At 43.2% G+C, this 12,446-nt stretch overlaps 1 protein-coding gene across 2 annotated transcripts in view; it reads left to right on the plus strand.

Moving 5' to 3' along the window:
• The window catches only part of PRELID2 (PRELI domain containing 2), a 119,829-nt gene that overhangs the window by 99,853 nt on the left and 7,530 nt on the right, over window positions 1–12,446 (plus strand). The gene's annotated exons all lie outside the window — the stretch shown is intronic.

The raw sequence follows: 12,446 nt of genomic DNA on the forward strand, positions 1-12,446 counted from the left end.
TAAGTATTTTCTTCTTTTTTCTTTTTTATGAAACCATTAGAATAAGGTTTATTATTGAATTGTACAGTTGAAAGATGAGGGTATCATCTCCTGCATTCACTTTTTTTTAAAGTTAATTTTGATTGGCGTATAGTTGCTTTACAATGTTGTGTTAATGTCTGCTGAACAGCAAAGTGAATCAGATATGTTTACATTTATCACCTGTTGTTTGGATTTCCTTCCCATATCCAGGGAGAAGGAAATGGCAACCCACTCCACTATACTTTCCTTGAAAATTCCCAGGACAGAAGAGCCTGGCAGGCTATAGTCCATGGGGTCTCAAAAGAGACCATGAGAGGTCCATGACTTAGCGATTACACGAACAACAAAACAGCTGCTTTACAGTGTTGTGTTAGTTTCTGCTGTACAGCACAGTGAATAAATGTGTTTACATATATCACCCCTTTTTGGATTTCTTTCCCATTTAGGTCACCACAAGCACTGAGTAGAGTTCTCTGTGCCATACAGTAGGTTCTCATTAGTCATCTACTTGATACATAGTGTCAATAGTCTATGTCAATATATGTCAGTCCAAGTCTCTCAGTTCATCCCAGGCCCTCCTCTTCCCACTTCGTATCCATACGTTTGTTCTCTGTGTGTCTGCGTCTCTATTTCTGCTTTTGCAAATAGGTTCATCCATAGTATTTTTCTAATTCTATATATATATATGCTAATATTTGTTTTTCTGACTTAATTTACTCTGTATAATAGTTTCTGGGTCCCTCCACATCTCTGCAAGTGGCACAATTTCATTCCCTCTTTATGGCTGAGTAATATCCCACTGTATCTATGTGCCATATTTTCTTTATCCATATTGGTTTGTGAGTATTTTCATGACTCTTTGAATATATTTTTTGTCTCCCTCACTGAACGATAGGCTTCTGAGTGGATCTTACCACGTTATCTTCAGTATCTAGCACACAGTTAGTGCCCAATAAATATTTAGTGAATTAGTGAACAAATGTATATCCTAGTGTATTATTTTCCAAAAGTAGTAAGACTGCTTAACATTTCCATTGTATTATCTTTTAAAAAATCTTAAAAGCAGAGAAGCTTTTTATCTCTTAGGGCAACAGGAAAGAAAACAGTAGCAAGTAATATTTTGTTGAACATGTTCTTGCCCCGGCCATCATACTTAATACATTACATGTAGTAGCTCCTCCCAATTGCTCAACAATTCTCTGAGATAAGTATGATTTTTATAGATGAGCAGGCTCAGAGAAGTGAGTTGACTTGCCGAAGATCACACAGCTAGTGAGTGGTAGAATCCTTGTTCAAAGCAGGCAGTTGGACCCTAAGTCCGAACACTTGATGACTAGGTTGCTGCTGCTGCTGCTAAGTTGCTTCAGTTGTGTTCGACTCTGTGCAACCCCATAGATGGCAGCCCACCCAGCTCCCCCGTCCCTGGGATTCTCCAGGCTAATCTTACTTTTTCCACAGTGTACCGTTTTACACTCCAGCCAGTCTAACAGATGATTTCTCAAGGAGCCTGACTTTGTTGACCAAATCTCAAACAAGGTGTGAATCAGAGTTGTCCCTCAGCCCTGAGCATTTTGCATCAGCCTCAGAACAAGAAGCAGAACTACTTACCACCCTGCTTATTTAAGAGGAATTCTACGCTTGCAGTTCACCGAGTGAAGGGTGTTTGAATATATTTTTTTTACAAGCCTCAGATTTTTTAATTGAAGGGAAGAATTTTATTAGATTTTATTAACGTTCAAGACAGCTGTTAGAATTAGAACATTATCCACATGGGGGTTATTAATCCACACAGGAGTATCTGGGACCGAACAGTAAAAAGGGTATGAGCCTAAGGATTAACCAATAATGGAGAAGGCGATGGCACCCCACTCCAGTACTCTTGCCTGGAAAATCCCATGGACTGAGGAGCCTGGTGGGCTGCAGTCCATAGGGTCTTGAAGAGTCAGACACAGCTGAGCGACTTCACTTTCATGCATTGGAGAAGGAAATGGCAACCCACTCCAGTGTTCTTGCCTGGAGAATCCCAGGGTCGGGGGAGCCTGGTGGACTGCCGTCTATGGGGTCGCACAGAGTCGGACATGACTGAAGTGACTTAGCAGCAGCAGCAGCCCTGTTTAGTTAGCAGTTGAAATATTAGAGCAACTTTTAAAAGTATCAGCTATGTTATTACTTCCATTTCTTCAGTCTCTCTTTTCCCCACATCAGTTCATTACAGGGCCTGGGAATTTTAAAGAACTTTTGCATCTGTAAGTGCTACCCAGTATTTCCGCACCCGCCCCCCCGGGCGCCCCGACCCACCCCACCCTCTGCAAATGATTGATGCTTAAAAAACAGCAGGTGGTTTATCATCAGATTGTTTTTTTGTGTATAGAGATTTTTCTCTTTTAGGGTTGTATATGTAGCTTTTGTCCTGACTGCTCTTGTTTTGTGAAATTAAATGCTTTTAAAAAAAGCATCTATGTTGTCACTCCCCAGGCCATGTGAAGGATGGGCAGTGAAGGTGAGCTGTTATATCTCTGTTGCTCATGTTCCCTTGGACGCTGGCCAAGTTGTAACTTGATTCCTCATTCGCCCTCCTTCGGTTTTGTCCCCAAGAAGCAATGATCATGATTAGCACTGAAAGGCCTTTCAGGGGAAGTAAGGGCTCTCTGGATTGACATTTGACGATCAAGCAAGAAGTTCTAATCAGCAAATGCTGTGCTGAAACAGAAGCGCTTCCAGTGCCCAAGTGTGTCCTCTGATTTCTGCAGGGTGCGTGAAGGAGCTTCACTTGCTATCAACAGAACATGAAATGGATTTGGAGCTGTGGTGAGGTGCCTTTATTCTTAGGACAGCTCCAAGAACTGTATGTAATTTGGTTTCACCTGCCTCCCCTAAATTTGTAAGATTAAAACCACCCAGATACAGATAGAAATAACTTTGTGACGGCAGGAAGGACTATGCCCAAGGTGAAAAAATGACAATCAGGAAAGCTAACAAATCTCTTTAGGGAGGTGGTGTGTTTAGGGCTTAGAGTCACAAAAAGCCTGGATGGGAATCTGGACACTGCACTTACTAGCTGAGAGCCTTTGATCAAGTTTCTTCCCCCATCTGAATTTCGCTTTCCTCGGGGCTTCCCAGGTGGCTCAGCAGTGAAGCATCTGCCTGCCAATGCAGGTGATGTGGGTTCCATCCCTGGTTCAGGAGGATCCCCTGAAAGGAAATGGCAACCCACTCCAGTATTCATACCTGAAAAATCACATGGACAGAGGAGCCTGGTGGGTTACATTCCATGGGGTCAGAAAGAGTCGGTCGTGATGGAGCAACTGAGCACAAGTATGCACGTTTCTGTTTCACAGGTTGGGTTTAGGGTTAAATAAGACAAGGCCTGTGAAGTGCTCGGCACAGCCTGCTGGGCCCAAGCCTCTCAGTGATAAGTTCTGTCAAAAGGCTTAGATTCTACCTAGTTCTGTCTCTATTGCAGACGACTTCTGTGACCTAGGAAGGCTGGTTTACCCTGCTGAGCTCAGTATTATCAGGCAGCAGTATTACTAACTCTTAGAGGTGATGTTGGGAGCAAGTGAAATATGCTCTGTGTTCATAAAATATGAACAAGCACAAGGTGAGCCCCTGCTTACGTTTCCTCCAGGTCACTGACTACCAACTGAAGAAGGGTCCCTTGTTGTGGGCGTCCCACAACACCGGGTAGCACATAGAGATGCAAAAGTTCTTTAAGTTTGTGAGGCCCTCCAGTCAGATTTAGGTCCATAAAGAAATCGGTAGCTACTTTCCAGGCCATAGGGGGAATGGAAAGTAATGCTTAATGACACCGTCATGTGTCAGCAGCTTTGTGTCTTGCCTCTTTGAATCCTCACAGCGATCCTACAAGGATGTGTGTGTGTGTGTGTGTGTGTGTGTGTTCTCTTCCCTCCTCCCATTTCATGGACACAGATGCACTGTGAGTACCCATTGTGGAAAAAGTGGGAGAGATCCAGGTTTAAATTCCAGGTTGGCTACTTACTACCCATGTGACCTTGAACAACCTATTCAGACCTAGTTTCCTTACCTGTTATGGTGAGAGTAACAGTATCACCTTGTAGAACTGTTGAGAGGATTAAATGTGATAATGTAGGCAAAGCCCCGCAGCATTGAGTATGCCACAGATAAATTATTAGCCTCAGTATTGTTGAGATCTGCTGGGATGGGTTGATTGGTTTTTTTTTTTGGCTGTGTCAAGTCTTAGCTGCAGCACAAGGGGTCTTCATTATGTCATGGGGATCTTCCATTGGGGTGCACGGGTTCAGTAGTTGCAGTGAATGGGCTTAGTCACTCCACAGTTTGTGGGATCTTAGTTACCCAACCAGAGATGGAACCCATGTCCCCTGCATTGCAAGGTGGATTCTTAACCACTGGACCACCAGGGAAGTCACAGGCTTTGGTGGGGTATGGTTTTGACCAAAATAAGGCTTTGGAAAATTATATTTTGTTCAAAGAAAATACATAATTCAAAGTTAGCAGACTGGCCCTGCTTGTAAAGAAGGCTGTTATAGAAATTTGAGAATTTAGGGGAAGGAGAAGAGTGAGATAAAAGATTAAAAGAAAATTGTCTGGGCATCCATTGGATTTATCTATTATCTAGGCAACGGATTTATTTATTCTTTTAGGGACAGTTCACTGATTAAATGTACAAGCATGCTGTTAGCCATTGTCTCTCTCAGAATGGGGGAAAAACAAGGGGAAATTATGACTGAGCAAAAAACCTGATGAATAGCAAAAAAAAAAAAAAAAAAAGCTAATAAAGGGAATTGATAGGAACCCTGTTGTCTTTTAGTTTGGTAGGATAAGAGTTGGCACAAGACTTGGTACTGGGACCCTTTGGTGTCAGGCACCAAGCCAGTGCTGCTTCAATGTAAGGAAGATTGTGTTGTAATGAGGCCTGAGATAGAAGGAATAAGGAGCATCCCATCATCAATGGAGGTTTCTAAGCAAGATGATCAGTTGTCAGAAATGTCATAGGTGGATGTGGCACTGGGTGGGAGGGTAGCCTGATGTTTGAAAAAATCACTGGGCTTCCCTGATGTCTCAGCAGGTAAAGAACCCTCCTGCAGTGCTGGAGACACAAGAGATGCAGGTTTGATCCCTGGGTCTGGAAAATCCTCTAGAGGAGGAAATGGCAACCCACTCCAGTATTCTTGCCTGAAAAATCCTGTGGACAGAGGACCCTGGTGGGCTACAGTCCACGGGGTCTCAAAGAGTCAGACAGAACTAAGTAAAAAAATTACTGCTAATTCTATCCAACAGATACATATGAGCAAGGCATATTTTGCACGAAGTTTAAGGAAAACTGAAATTTTATACAAGTCACATTTAAAAAAATTACAAAAGAAAATACACTTACTGAGTCACATTGGATTGTGGGAGACCAATGACTAAAGGCCTTTATCCACTAAAAGGTTGATTTCAAGTCAAGGATCATTTGCAAATTGGCAATATGGAAAAGGTTCTGTCATCTTTCATTGTGATATTTGATCCCAGGACAATTCCCTAAACTGGATGGGCCACTTTCATTTCTTTCCTGAGAGTTTCTTATCTGGACTAAATAATATAGTGTTCTTTGCAAGTTTTTAGATTGTTATTATTTGGGGATATATTCTTTTCCTTTACAAATCTGAGATTATTCTCCTGAGGAAGAGAGGAAGATTTATAATGTGAAGCAGAGACATTTGAATTATTGAATCAATTTAATGTTCTGCCAGTTACACCTAAGAATTTTGAGTTACTTATCAAAATAAAAATGAATCTTACTCAAGAGTTTATTAGCTCCTGTGGGAAAATGATACTGAAGTCATACAGTCTGTTAGGATATTCCTACTTGAAAAGCGTTGTATTTAAAATAATTTATAGATGTGATTAAATGTTGATTTGTGTATTAAGAATCTTGTCACTTAGTTTGGGTGCAGGGCTGAAATATCTGATTTATATATATATCAGGCTTTTGGAGCAGATCAATACAGAAGGAAGAAACACTCTTGCTGTGTACCCAGCAGCACGCTAGGTGCCTTAATGCGTGCAGTCTCATTAAAACCCTACAGCCTTCCCGTGTTCTAGGAACCTGAATCCTGGACTCTTAATCCTGATTGTTTTTGTAGTTTAGTCACTAAATCGTGTCTGACTCTTTGCATCCCAATGGACTGCAGCTCACCAGGTTTCCCTGTCCTTCGCTATCTCCCAGAGTTTACTCAAACTCACGTCCATTGAAGCAGTGATGCCATCCAACCATCTCATCCTCTGTCACCCCCTTCTACTGCCCTCAACCTTTCCCAGCATCAGTCTTTACAGTGAGTCGGTTCTTTGCAGCAGGTGGCCAAAGTATTGCACTGAAGCTGAAGCGTCAGTGTCAGTCCTTCTAATGAATATTCAGAATTAATCCTGATTGTCTTGGGTGAAATCAAGATGAGCCTTGGGGCTCATCCAAAAACAATCATCTCTAAGGCAGATAGAAGGGTAAAATAAGCCAATGCAGATAAAACACTCAGCACAGTGCCTGGCACACAGTATGTGCCAGGACATTTTAACTCTTACTGTAGTCTGGTGTTATCCCAGTTTAATAAATGAGAAATGCCAAATATAAAAGCCTCAGAAGAAAAGACACTTTATTGTGGAAAAGATCTTTTCCTTGAGAAGCATTGAGCAGTGTTTCTCTTGCTGAGTGTGGATTCCTCCCTTTCTGGCTCTCCCTCCCTCCCTGTCCCCCTTCCTCATTCCTTCCTGCCTTTCTACAGTTGAAGTGGGCTAGAGGCAGATCACCTGGAGCCTTCTAACTGTGGTAAAGAAGGTGAATTTTACTGTAAAAGCAGTGGAACACTGAAGCAGGGAAAGCAACATTTTCTTATTCTGCCTTTTATTGGTACTGTTATGATTCTACATAGAGTAAATAAAAAGATTCTGGGAAAGTTTTATGTAAACCAACTTAAAAAAGTTGAGAATCAAAAGAAGCGAGGTTTTTAAAGTAAACTTGCTGCATACATTCTTATCAGGAGGTGAGCGGTTTTATATGTACGCTTGGCACCTGGGACGACCTCGCTTTCTAGCTCCTCTTGGCTGACCCGGATGGTTTCGGTCCCATTTTCAGTGCCCCCACTCTACTGTCAACTCTTTCCACAACATTCCCTCCCTTTCATCGTTCATACTTCTATTCTTTCTTTGTTTTTTTCATTTCCTATGGCAACTTGTATTATCCTGACCTTTTACCACACTTTCTAGGTTGCTAACTACTGGGCCGATTGTACTATAATGACAAAACTAACACTCATCAGCCTGGCATTCAGAACTAATCAGTTGATCAGCCTTATGATTCATAAATATTGAGCATGTGTTTTGTGCCAAATTGTGCACTAGACAGTAAAGATTCAAATGTAAGTAACTGTTGTTCCCTATCTCTGAGCACCTTCTCATCTAATGTGGTAGCCTTGTAAACCGATGATTAATTGGTTGAATGATAGATTCATTCATTCAGTAGACATTCACTGCAGGCCTTCTGTGTACTGGACATTGTTCTGCTAGGGGTCACAACTTGTACAAGACAGACAAGGCTCCCAGCCTTATGGAATTTGTATTCTAGTGAGATTAGATGATCAGGAAAGAGATTTAGATGTACAACTATTTATTTACTGAGTATTTACCAGAAGCTGGGTACTCTGGTAACCAGATAAAACAGTATTATTTGGACTGATTCTTACGAAAAGCCTGTTACTACATCATCTCCCTTCAAAGATGAAACAGTTGATGATTAGAGAATCTAAGTAAAATGCCCAAACTTTCACAGTTAAATTGGACTCGGCCCTAAATCTGAGTGTTGTTGCATAATTACAGGGCTATTTGTGGGATATTGTATGTGCTTTTGTCTCTTCTAGGAAAGAGCAGAGCTGAGGTGGGAGGAAGGGTGTGTGTGAGCAGGTGGCGGTGGGGGGGCATGGAAACTGGGGAAGTGTAACACTCTCATTCCTGCTGCATCCAGTCCACTTCCTCCCCCTTCAGGAAGGCAGACGCTTAACCGCACAAGCACTGATGTTCCCACCCCCATGCCTGTTGTTAGTCCCCGCTCTGCTTGACATTCCCCTCGCTCTTTATGTCACATTCACAGCCAGGCTTGGGTCTTGTTCAAACCATTCATCTTCCAGCAGCTTCCCTAGGTCCTCCCTTCATGCAGGATCAGTCTGTACTTCCCTTCTTCCATTGAACTTTTTTTTTCAAACATGGTAATGCTTCTCAGAGGCTGTCTTGTTTTTCAGTTATTTTGCATTCCTCGTAATTCCTCCCAAGAAATCGATGACCCCTTGAACAGAAGCATCATGGCTTACATGCATCTCGTTCCTCATAGCATCAGTGCAGTCTTTTATACACAGTGGGCGCTAATATTGTCCCTGGTACTTATTCCAAAGCCTTGATGCACAAGAAAGCTTTCTTTTCCACAGTGGGAGAAGTCTTCCAGTGCTTAAGCTGGTTATTGCAATACCTAGCTTCTGGTTAAACACTAAGTACACAAATAGTTATTCTTCATCTAATTATGACCAATCTTGTATTATTGTGATAATTAGGTGAGCAGCTCTTTTCTTAAGAGCGCTCTACAGATGTGTCTTTTAGAACTGCTTTGGAACTTTGTAATTTTTTTTAGCTGGTGTAATCTTAGTTCCCTGACCAGGAATCACACCCAGGCCTCTGTCAATGGAAGTGCAGAATCCTAAACACTGGACCACGAGGGAATTCCCTAAGGACTTTGTAATTTTTGTAAGGTCTAATATTTCTCTCTCTGTATGTCACACTCACAGCCAGGCTTGGGCCTTACTCAAACTGCAGCTTCTGCAGTCCTCCTTCATGCCAGGCTCCTCAGGACTTCCCGGATTTAAGTCAGAGCTTCTTAAGGAAGCATCTGTTTGATAATAAAATAAATATACTGTCTGGATCTAGCCACCTTTAATAACTTTCTCTGCCTCCTTTTCAGGCAAGCTTTTCATTTTCTGTAATAATTAGCTTTCTCATATGCTCTGAGAATGGGGGAATTTGTGAAGTGTTTTGAATTTGAAAAATGCGATTCTCGGTCTCCTCATTGGGGACCCATCTGGCCAGCTTAGCCCTGGAATGAAGGAGATGAGAGTGGGAGGGCTCCCATGTCTGTACATTGGCAAATAGAGAAAGATGACTTGGAAACAGGGGGAAAAAATGCTCAGAGGGAAGGATAATAAAATCCAGCTGCTTTATGGCTTCTCAGTCCAGAAAGCTTTTGAGTTAAGCTCTATCTATAAAGGTGGGTCCAAGTAATGTTTGTTTTGCATTTCAGGCATCATTGTGTGATAAGTGGTGTAAATTTAGCCCCTTTAAGCCTGATCTCTTGGGAGTTGGATTTTAAGAGACTTTATTTGAAAGGACTCTATCGATTGGGTTTTGATTTGGTCCCTCCTTACCAAAGAGAGTACTAAATAATGGCTGGGCCTCCCTGGTAGGCCTTTCTTTGTTTTTAATTCATTTTATGGGTCTCTATTTGCCCTTGTTCTCCACCTTCTATTTCTAACTGTTCTACTTAAAAAGACTGAAGTGATGTGAAAGAGGGGGTAGAAGGGGAAGAAAATCAGCTGTCACATTGTAAGCTTAATTGATTCAATAAATAATGTCTTTCAATTCCCAAGGCAAACCCCAACGTCTTCACTTACGTCAGCTAGCTCTCGGCTCAGTAAATGGTGGCGTTCTTAATTTAGACAGATGGGAAGAGTTCACTGGTGCTCACTTCTAAGGAAGGAGTCTGCTTTTCTGGTTTTAAAGACATACTGACTAGAGTTTGGGGCCCACTCTATAAAAAGAAGCTTGCAACAGAATTAACATGGCTGTTTTTATTCATTCTGAAAAGAGAAGGAAGGCATTTAATTATTGCCCAGGGGTTTGTTGAACCAAAGGGAAAAGGAAAAAAAAAAAAAAAACGAGACAAGGGGAATGAAATCTACTAGTCCATATGTTCCACGCAGGCAAGGATTTAGATTTGTTCACCATTTACTCTCCAGTGCACATGGGCAGGTGCCCAGTAAATATTTGTGAACTGGTTCTGTTGTTGAATGAGTGAGAGCAGAATTAGTTTAAATGTCATTCCACTTGTTTCATTCCCAACCCCTCCTTTCCTAATTAAAATGGTAAATAGCTCTAAGAGTATGTGCTGTATCTTCCGAAATGATTAAGGACAGTTGTTTCATCAGTGTCCGGAGGTGGTATCCAGCTGCTTTTTTTTTAAACAAATTCTCATACTTGAACACGTCGTGCTTCAGAACCACAAGAGGGCTGTCTGCAGACTCCATGCTCCAGCCTTGGAAGTTCCGATTGTAGGGGTCTGGGTAGGGCTGGGAATCTGTATTTGCTTTTGTGGGTTCCCCTAGTAATTCTGGTGTGCAGTTGCACTGTTTAGTCAGCCTCCAGGTGCCCTGAACTCTCTGGTCTAAGTGATGCCTTGGTAAAAGTGAGGAGCCTGAGGTACCCAGCAGGATACTCAGCAGGGTGCCTGGCCCTATAGTCTGATGTTTTGGTTCACCCCATTGTCCATGCTTCTTGGCATCAACAAAATCCTTTAGTTAATATTTCTTCCTTTCAAGATAGTGGCTATATTTGTGGTGCTGGAGAAGACTCCTGGGAGTCCCTTGGACAGCAAGGAGATCAAACCAGTCAATCTTAAGGGAACTCAACCCTGAATACTCATTGGAAAGACTGATGCTGGAGCTGAAACTCCAGTATTTTGGTCATCTGATACAAACAGCTGAGTCATTGGAGAAGTCCCTGATGCTGGGAAAGATTGAGGGTAGAAGGAGAAGAGGGCATCAGAGGATAAGAAGGCTGGATGGCATCACTGAAGCAATGAACATGAACTTGGGCAAACTCTGGGAGATGGTGAGGGATGGAGGCCCGGTGTGCTGCAGTCCATGGGATTCAAAGAGTCAGACATGACTGGGTGACTGAACAACAACAGCAGCTGGAAATCTGAAGGACTTTGGAAACCTCAGGAGCCCCAAGGAAGTGTTAACTTTTGTTCAGTGTGCTGTGCTGGTGGTGTTTAGTTATTAAGTTGTGTCCGACTCTTTTGTGACCCCGTGGACTGTAGCCCACCAGGCTCGGCTCCTCCGTCCATGGGATTCTCCAGGCCAGAATACTAGAGTGGGTTGCCATTTCCTTCTCCAGGGGATCTTCTCGACCCAAGGATCGAACTCACGTCTCCTTCATTGCAGGTGGGTTCTTTTCCGTTGAGCCACCAGGGAAGACCTCAGTGTACTTTAGTACTCAGTATATTGTGCTGTCTTCTCTAGAGATGCATTCCCCTCCTGTGGCTCAGAACAAACCCCGGGTAGGAAGTCCCTACTGTCTCCTGTAGGTCCACTCAGTGTTTCCTAGCCCTGCTTGACTGTGGGAAGCACCAGTTAAAAATACAGCACTGTGGGGTCCACTAGAGTCCTCCGAAATCAAAGCCTTACTGCGTGGGGCCTGAGGCCTGCAATTTAAGTTAGCGTTGTTATCCTCTGTCCTGTCCCCGAGTGCAGTGTGTCCCATTTCTGATAACTCAGCTTTGAATTCCTTAACACTCCAGTTCGTAATTACATCAAAACCCTGACTTTCCATCTGAAGGTTTAGCCTCTGATCTATAGAACTTGTCCTTCAAGAAGGAAAGAGGGAGTACCTGCTCTCTTCTTTCCTTCAGGGTAGAACTTGACCAGCTGAGGTGGGTGGGCCGGCAACTTGTGTTCAGCCTTGGTGTGAGCCTTGTGATGTTAAGGGGTGCCCCTGAAACCAGAATTCAGCGTCTGTGTTCTTCCTCTGGCTTTATTATTTAATAGCTGTATAATGTGGGGGGAATTACTAAACCCTCTTTGAATTTCTGTTTTCTTCATCCGTAAAATGAGGGTGTCTGTTCAGGAATTTTGTGTATATTAAACAAGGTTGGGCTCTCAGACACAGGCTCAGATGGGGATTTTTGTGCAGAGGGTTGTGGGAGTGGGCTCTTGGGAACAATGTTTGCGAGGGAATGAGGGAAGCAGGCAGAAAGAAGGTAACTGTGAACTGCAGTGCAGTTGTGATGAAGGTCTCAGCCGCTCCCATGGGGAACTGTGGCAATGGGATGCCCTTCCGAGTTGTCCCAAATTTACGGGGGGGCCTGGGTCTTTCTACCTTATGCCGGCCAGCCATCCAGTGTGGGCCACTCCTGGAGGGGGGCATGACCTCAGGTACCGCAGCTCCCTTTGGCTGAGGGTGGCTGTGTGCTGGCAGCAGCCTGTGGTGCTGGCAGAGGGGGAGGATTTCTGTAACGCACCTTGTACCCACCACCGGATAACGGTGCACCAGATAACGCCCATGCAGACCTTAGCAGCGAGTCTAGCACTTGTGTAAGTATTGAGTAAACACAGGCATAGCTCCTTTTATCA

This window comes from Oryx dammah, unplaced genomic scaffold (assembly GCF_014754425.2).
Source record: "Oryx dammah isolate SB20612 unplaced genomic scaffold, SCBI_Odam_1.1 HiC_scaffold_5, whole genome shotgun sequence".
Taxonomy (NCBI): Eukaryota; Metazoa; Chordata; class Mammalia; order Artiodactyla; family Bovidae; genus Oryx; species Oryx dammah.